We start from the raw sequence: 8,268 nt of genomic DNA, 5'->3' as shown, positions 1-8,268 counted from the left end.
TGAAAAAACAAACAGCCAGAGAGCAGAGGCGAGGAAAGAAAGAGGTAGAAGGCAAACAGTGAGTACTTATCACAGAACATCAAACTCAGAAAAAAAAGAATAATTGGAGCATTTCAGAGTGGGAGGTAAGATATTCTCTTCTGATCTGTTGCTTGTAAACGTGTATATACAGTAGAACCTCAGAGTTATGAACACCAAAGTTACAAATTGCCCTGTCAACCACACACCTCATTTGGAAATGGAAGTACATAATTAGGCAGCAGCAGAGACAGAAAAAAAGCAAGTACAGTGCAGCACTGAGTTAAATGTAAATTGCTAAAAATAATAAAGGGAAGGTTTTTTTAAAAATATTTGACAATGTAAAGAAGCTGTTTCTGTGCTTGTTGTTTCATTTACATTAAGATGGTTAAAAGCAGCATTTTCCTTCTGCACAGTAAAGTTTCAAAGCTGTATTGCGTCAATGTTCAGTTTGTAAATTTTTGAAAGAAGAACCATAACGCATCCGAAGAAGTGGGCTGTAGTCCACGAAAGCTTATGCTCTAATAAATTTGTTAGTCTCTAAGGTGCCACAAGGACTCCTGTTCTTTTTGCGGATACAGACTAACACGGCTGCTACCCTGAAACTTTATTCAGAGTTAACAAACATTTCAGAGTTACAGACAACTTCCATTCCTGAGGTGTTCCTAAATCTGGGGTTCTACTGGTGTCATTTAAAGGGCTATGTTTTCTAACACTAAACTGTTATTTTTATAGTCACAGCAGGGCAAAAGTAAAATAAATCCATAGACAGCATGAGAATAAATTCCCTTATTCTGATTTGAACTAGTTAATACATTCTCTGACTGAAGATTAACTGTAAAGAGAAAGGCCTTCTCCCTTGATGGCTGAGCCATTGGCTTCTGAATTTTTGTGTTCTATGGAAACCAATTGCAAAAATGTGAGAGAAGACATGAGAGTTTAGTGTATTGGTTTACATTGGATAAATAGACCTTTGCTTTCTGAAGTAGGGAAAATGTGGAACCCAGTCTGAATTCCTGGAGACAAAAGAACTCTCTAGTTCTTACTATGTCACCAACAGGGATAGTAACGTAAAATGTGTTGTCATTAAACATTAAAAAGTTAAACAAAGCAAAACTGGAAACTTTGTTTTTGCTTCTCCATGCATTTCAACGTTTGCATTAAATATATTCTTCCTATATATGGGAATAACCTGCTCTATTGTAATTCTCTGTATTTGATTCTACCATTCTACCATTGTACCATTCTGTGTACAAGCAGACACCTGGATCTGAGTAGGTCAGCGGAATGGCCTCAGCCCCAGCCATCTGGGTTTGTTTTTTTTGGGGGGGGGGGGTTGTTAGGGAATTGGGGAATCCCATGGGTGTGAAGAATGGATTGTTAATAGGTCAGAGATGACAAAATTTATATCAGTGTCAGTAAAGAAATTGTGATGTGGCTGTTGACAGTAACTTTTTATTTCACAGCTTTTCAGTGTCTACGGAAATTGTAATTATACTAGAACAGAGTAACTTTAACATTAAATTAAGTTTTTTTCTGTGAGAATTTAAATCAAATACTCAGGATACATTATGGATGTAAAACAAATTTTCTTAATTTTCTAACAGCTACTAAGGAATAATGGTGAAATAACATTGTTTTGTTTGTTACTCCTGTCTAACAAAACTAGATAGATAGATAGATTCCATTATTCCTTATTAGCTGTTAGAAAATTAAGAAAAATATTTTTTTCAAAATGGCTGACAGTGCCAAACATGTACATGACCAGAAATGGGACCCTAACTGCGTGTGGATTCCTGTCAAAAATACATGGTGATGTGCGCTATTGAATGGTATACTATTAACGTCCTAGCAAATTACCTTCTAATTAATACCATCACTTAATGAACGAATTGCTTGGCAAATCTACTGTTACATATAGAAGACATATATCATAATCTAGAAAATAATGTCATCATATAATTAATGTGGAGAATTCAAACTGGCACATCAGTTAAGAAATAAAAACATATTTTCACATAAATTCCAAAAGGCAAAAACTTAGAAGTGGTATTTATGTAAACTGTAGCTGTACAGTAATCTGTACCGGAAGTGTGAGATACAGTTTTCTTGTCTGCTCTCTGCAACAGGGGTTGGTTGGTTTGTTTTTTAAAGTGAGAAACTACTGACTCATTTTCCAAAACTCTCTCTTTATTTCCAAAATATATTTAAATATTCACCAAGAATTCCAAGTATTGCAGGAAATTAAAAGCCCTCCCACACTCTAGTTTGTATTTTTGTAGTAAAACATTTAACAGATATTCCCAGTTTTTTCACTATTCAACACAGCTCTGTGACTGCTCCACCATAATATCTATCATGATGATGCTTGAAAGCTTACCCATTTACTCATCTCCTCTTTATCTCAGACATAGACTAGGCATTTGGAATTTGAAATTTATCCATTTATTCTGTAAAGTCAATATGCCAAGCAATCATAGATGTAATTTTATGCCTCATGACTGGGAGTGTAGATGTATAATTTTCATAACATGAATCGTATGCAAAAATTGTGTGAAAAATGTCATATTTTAAACTTTCCATTTTTGGTTTCATTCCAACTGACTCTGTCCTTGCCTCACTAGCTGAATTCTGCACATGTCCCTAATGAGCCTGGGAAGCAGACTAGGCAGCAGAAGCATGGCAATGCATTCTGGGGCTGAGAGGATGTTTGAAGGATGTCCTGAAGGAGTAAGCAGGGATATGAGGGCAGCAGGTAGAAAGAGCACAGTTGGGGGACAAGAGGGCTTGAATGGGGCTTTGGGGAAATGGGCCTGTGGCAGGGATGTGCAGGGAGCCTTGGTGGTAAGATGCTTGTGTGGGGGGTGGGCTATTACTTCTACAATGCAACAATTATTTAGAATGAAAACCAATAAACGTCTTATAATTTTCTCAATTTAAAGGACATACTTTATATATTGTTTGATTATACTTAAGGATTCATATTATTTACGACTTACAATAGAACAAGAGAGATTTTCCACATACAGAAGGATGTAGATCTGACTCAGAAGGTGAGCAAATGGATAGATTCTAACTTGGGGTAAAAGATTATTCACTCTATAGTTAATTTACAAGGAAACAATGTATAGTTTATAATTTTGGATGAAAACTTGTGGCTTGCATTTCTTGGGGGAACAAGTTGCCTGGTTTGACCTTCAATTTTACAGCCACATTTCTAGTTGTTTAACTTGCATCTTCCCCACCCACCTCTTCTTGATCCATTCACTGTGCATTGGGCCACTTTGCATAGGAGAGCAGGGTAAGCGTCTTGCTTGGTAACTTGCGGTTCTTTTTGCTAGGCTGAGAGGGAGAAAGAGGTTTTATCCATATCCATATTACGAGCGATTCTTGCCTAGGTGATTAACAACATCCTCATTTAGCCATTTCAGTTTCTATAGCTGTGATGGCCCTTGGCTGGTCTGTGGGTGCTTAGACAAAGTGTCACATGATGTGAACCATTTTCTTATTGTCACCATAAGTGGATCCTATTTGGGGATAAACAGATGCAGAGAGGTTTTCTAATATTTTTTTTGAGGGCCAGAAGGAATCATTAATTATTAATCATTCAAGGCATATGTGTCCCATAGATCCCTTACACTAGAGCCCTTCACCGATATTTGGGGCTGTAGCATTGATTCCATTTGGATGAGAAATCAATTGTGCAAGTCAGGTATGTTCTTGGTACAATCCTGTGGATTTACAAAGAATAGACACATAAAGTCCTCTTGCCCTGAACACACTGGAAACAAACAGCAGCAGGTAGTTTCCTTGCTCAGAAATCCCCACGTCTGCCCCTCCAGTTCTCAGTTCTGTGCCCAAGTAGCTCTGTCTCTCTGTGTCCTCTCGGGGTCAAACTCACTACTGCTTCTCCTGGCTTGTTCTCTCCAACACACACAGGCTGTGATCTATATCCTAGCCCCTGCATTTGCAACAGGATGACCCAGTTAACCCCCCAGGTTAGCTCTGTGGCCTAGTGGCTTGGGAGGCGATCCCCATTGGCTGCCACTATTTTTACTATTTAAAGGGGTTTGTTTGATCCTTCCATTGATCCTCAGGGTGGGATTTAGGCACTTACTGACTTTAACAAGACTTGTGATTGTCTTTGTCTCCAAAAGCCCTTATGGCACACAACAGCCAACTGCACCTTAGAGCTTAACAATATTTATCAATGCTGATACTTATTAGTACTTAGAAAAATTCACTTTGAAACACTTAAGGTTGCCACATCCATACAACCCTACGAAAGCAAAGACAGGAAAAATTAGGCCACCTAATCGTATGTCTCCTCAAGCCATATTTCACTGACAGCACAAGCACCATACTTCACAAAATACACATCACAACTTTAATTATGCACCCCCAGCACCGTGTTTATCAAAGTTCCCTCTCCAAAGAACCCAAACTACACCAGATCCCCAGAGCTAACAGTGCTGGGCATGGATACTTTGATAAGAGTGGGCATCTGGAAGTGGGAAGGGGGGAGGGAGGGGCAGCCTGCTATGTTGTGAAGCTCACTTATAGAATCACAGGAATTTACTAAAAGTACCAACTCCAGCACACACAGGCAAGGGTGAAATTCTTACTAACCCCCCCAGATCAGAGCCAGAACATAATAAAATGTAAGACAGCAGAATAGAACAGTAAAGACATATGGGGCAGGTTCTGCTGTTGAGGTGACCTCCAGTGGTTCTGTCTTGTCACCTGATTCGGTTACCTTTGATAAGGCCACACCTGGATATGCTATACCAGAGCTCGAGGGAACACACGCCAGCACTCACCCCAGCCTGGTCCTCTTTCCTGACCAGGGTTTTCTCTGTCATTGCTCCAGTCTTGAAATTGTGAGTTGATCATACCTTGTGTTGGGTCAGGACCTGGGTAGAGTTTGAGGCTGTAGGACAAAATGATTCTCAGCCAGGCCAGGAGAGAATCATAGAGAGCCTCTGATACCCAGATAAGCACACTATATGGGTCCTGTTGTAATTTGGCACTCAAACCCCTCTTTCTTCTGTGATCCCTGACTCACACCAGCTCACCCTCCTGGTGAATCCGGGCAGACACCATTACATCAAAATGCACCTTCTATCTCTTGCTGGCCCTGCTCTGCTGATGCTTTACTGCTTGGCTGACAGTGCTGAGGATTTGAAGTGCAAGGAGTTGAACCAAGCAGGCCAGAAGACTCAGAGTGGAGGTTTTAATGAAAATGCAAATAGCTTGGCTGTAAGGAGGAGGACTTTCTGCCTTGCTAGCAACACAAAGGAAAGGCTGTCAATCTCAGGATACCATTCTGTGTACAAGCAGACACCTGGATCTGAGTAGGTCAGAGGAATGGCCTCAGCCCCAGCCATCTGGGGTTTTTTTTGGGGGGGGGGTTGTTAGGGAATTGGGGAATCCCATGCAGACCCTGGATGACCCTTAGCCTCTCCCATTCAGTCAGGCACATCTGCCCCATCCCCATGTGTTCCTGTCCCCAACTCCCATTCAGCTCCTTGCTCAACATTGTTACTGCACTACCTCCTGTGCCCCCACCCCAGTCTTTCTCCCCCACTAGCCCTTCTGAACCCCAGTCTGTGTAATGCCCCTGCAGCTCTGTGTTTCCCACTCTGATGTCCCCCTCCCATATACCATGCCCCCTCACCTGGACTCATGGGATGGGCACTGTGAGGAAGGCAGCATCTGTGGCTGACTGCTCCAGCTGGTGAGCCAGGAAATGAGGCAGGATTCTAGTCCAGGGACAAGGGCCTCTTATAATGCAGCTCCCTAATTCCCTGGTGAGTTTTGTGAGCCAGAATTTCCCCAAATGTATGGAGAAGCAGCAATAATCACCCCCACACACAGCTCCTGGCCCACTTGTCAGATACTGGGTCTTTGGTTTCTACCCCACAAGAAGTTGAGATGTCTCCTAAATGCACCAACAGTAGGACACCAGGCAGGGAAGGTGAGAGGGGGCAGGAATCCATACATCCTTTCACAATGGTCTCTCACATGTCACTGGCCAGGCTGGGATAATGGCACATCACAGGACTGTGGAAAGCAAGAATGAAATTGCTTCTGAGGAAACCTGCCAGGCCCTCCTTACTGAGTTGTCAGCCGACATGGACGAAGAATCCCATGCACTGCTACAGACTAGGGACCGAATGGCTAGGAAGCAGTTCCACAGGAAAGGACCTAGGGGTTACAGTGGACAAGAAGCTGGATATGAGTTGACAGTGTGTCCTTGTTGCCAAGAAGGCTAACGGCATTTTGGGCTCTATAAGATGGGGCATTGCCACCAGATCGAGGGATATGATCATTCCCCCCATTCGACATTGGTGAGGCCTCATCTGGAGTACTGTGTCCAGTTTTGGGCCCCACACTACAAGGAGGATATGGAAAAATTAGAAATAGTCCAGCAGAGGGCAACAAAAATGTTTAGGGGACTGGAACACATGACTTATGAGAAGAAGCTGAGGGAACTGGGATTGTTTAGTCTGCAGAAGACAAGAATGAGGGGGTATTTGATAGTTGCTTTCAACTACCTGAAAGGGGGTTCCACAGAGGAGGGAGCTCAGCTGTTCTCAGTGGTGGCAGATGACAGAACAAGGAGCAATGGTCTCAAGTTGCAGTCGGGGAGGTCTAGGTTGGATATTAGGAAAAACATTTTCACTAGGAGGGTGGTGAAGCACTGGAATGGCTTACCTAGGGAGGTGGTGGAATCTCCTTCCTTAGAGGTTTTTAAGGTCAGGCTTGACAAAGCCCTGGCTGGGATGATTTAGCAAGGAATTGGTCCTGCTTTGAGGAGGGGGTTGGACTAGATGACCTCCTGAGGTCCCTTCCAACCCTGATATTCTATGATTCTATGGAGAGGAAGCTCAAAGAAGGAGTTTACACACTGCCTAGTGGACACCAGGAGTATGCTATAGACCAGAAACATGGTGGAGAGTTTCCAGAGTAAACCCAACAAAAGAGTCATGGTGAATGACCGACAGGCCCAGAAAAGTTCTTCAAAGCCAGTGGCTATAACGTGTTCACAGACTGATCATGGACCTACAAAAGAGATTTCATGTGGCTAAAAACAAAAAATAAGTATTACCAGATAGCAGGGGTCCGTTCCCAAATAGAAAAGATTTACATTTAATTTCCCAACACCAAGCAGTTGTGTGTATGTGTATGTTTCATTCTGAAAATCCCAACTCTTTGCAAATCTAATGAGTTATAGTTGTGGTTGGGGTTTGGCTCAGTATTTAGAAATGCAACCTTAACTCTTTTATTTGAGCATAAGCTTTTTCCTGGGTTTATAATGGATATATAAGAGTATTTTTGTTAAAAAAAGCTATGTTAAAAGGTAGCTAAGTTTGAAAGAGGAGGGATAGCTCAGTGGTTTGAGCATTGGCCTGCTAAACCCAGGGTTGTGAGTTCAATCCTTGAGAAGGCCATTTAGGGAGCTGGGGCAAAAATCTGCCTGGGGATTAGTCCTGCTTTGAGCAGGGGGTTGAACTAGATGATTCCCCCTGAGGTCCCTTCCAACCCTGACATTCTATGATTCTATGAAAGATAATAAATAAATAGAACCACTGCAGGGATGAGATAAATATCCCTCAAAGAAGCATTATAAACCAGGAAATTCAGAGTATCAGTTAAACTTCACAGAAATTTGTATATGTTAAGATAGGGAAATACTCAATGGAAACAAGTGGCCATTTTGAAAGAGGGTGTCTTAACTTCATTCACATTTAGAACAATAAGAGATGACAGCCATTTTGAAAGAGGGTGATTCTACCTGGAACTCTCTAATGTAGAATATTTTCCTTCAGGTCCTGTTGAGGAAGAAACTTTGTGTTATGAAGAATATCTGCAAAAAATGATAATTAATTCTGTACAAAATTCTTTGAGTGTAGCCAGTGCATAAGATTTCAGTGAGTTTTAACTGTATGAGAAGTTCTATGAGTTTGCACCTTTTTATTGCTGAGATCATTCAAAAGAAACGAACGAGGCTGACACCATATGTTAAATTTCTGTATATAAAAATTAAACATTTATTTTAACTCATAAATTACCAGATTTACTTGCAAATTCTCAGCCATTTTACTGTGTCTTCGTAGAATATGAGCTTTAAGTCAGGGAAGGATATGCTGCATTCCTCATATACAGCAAAGAGGTGGATTGTGGGATTTTCAAAAGCACCTGTGTGACTTAGTCACTGGGATGTGTGCTCTGAGGCATGCTGGGACA

General features: G+C 41.6%; 1 protein-coding gene across 4 annotated transcripts in view; it reads left to right on the top strand.

Annotated features, from left to right (window-relative positions):
- Positions 1 to 8,268, top strand: part of LOC135978113 (uncharacterized) — a 78,781-nt gene continuing 70,513 nt past the window's right edge. For 3 of the 4 annotated variants that reach the window (XM_065579161.1, XM_065579160.1, XM_065579158.1), the window contains exon 1: positions 1 to 125. The gene's annotated coding sequence lies outside the window, so the exon portion shown is untranslated. Of the gene's footprint in view, positions 126 to 3,022; positions 3,072 to 8,268 lie in introns of all 4 variants that reach the window. The other variant, XM_065579159.1, reaches the window with a different exon arrangement.

This window comes from Chrysemys picta, unplaced genomic scaffold, assembly GCF_011386835.1.
Source record: "Chrysemys picta bellii isolate R12L10 unplaced genomic scaffold, ASM1138683v2 scaf124, whole genome shotgun sequence".
NCBI lineage: Eukaryota > Metazoa > Chordata > Testudines > Emydidae > Chrysemys > Chrysemys picta.
The sequence above is the reverse complement of the archived record's forward strand: the minus strand, read 5'-3'. Positions and strand labels throughout refer to the sequence as shown.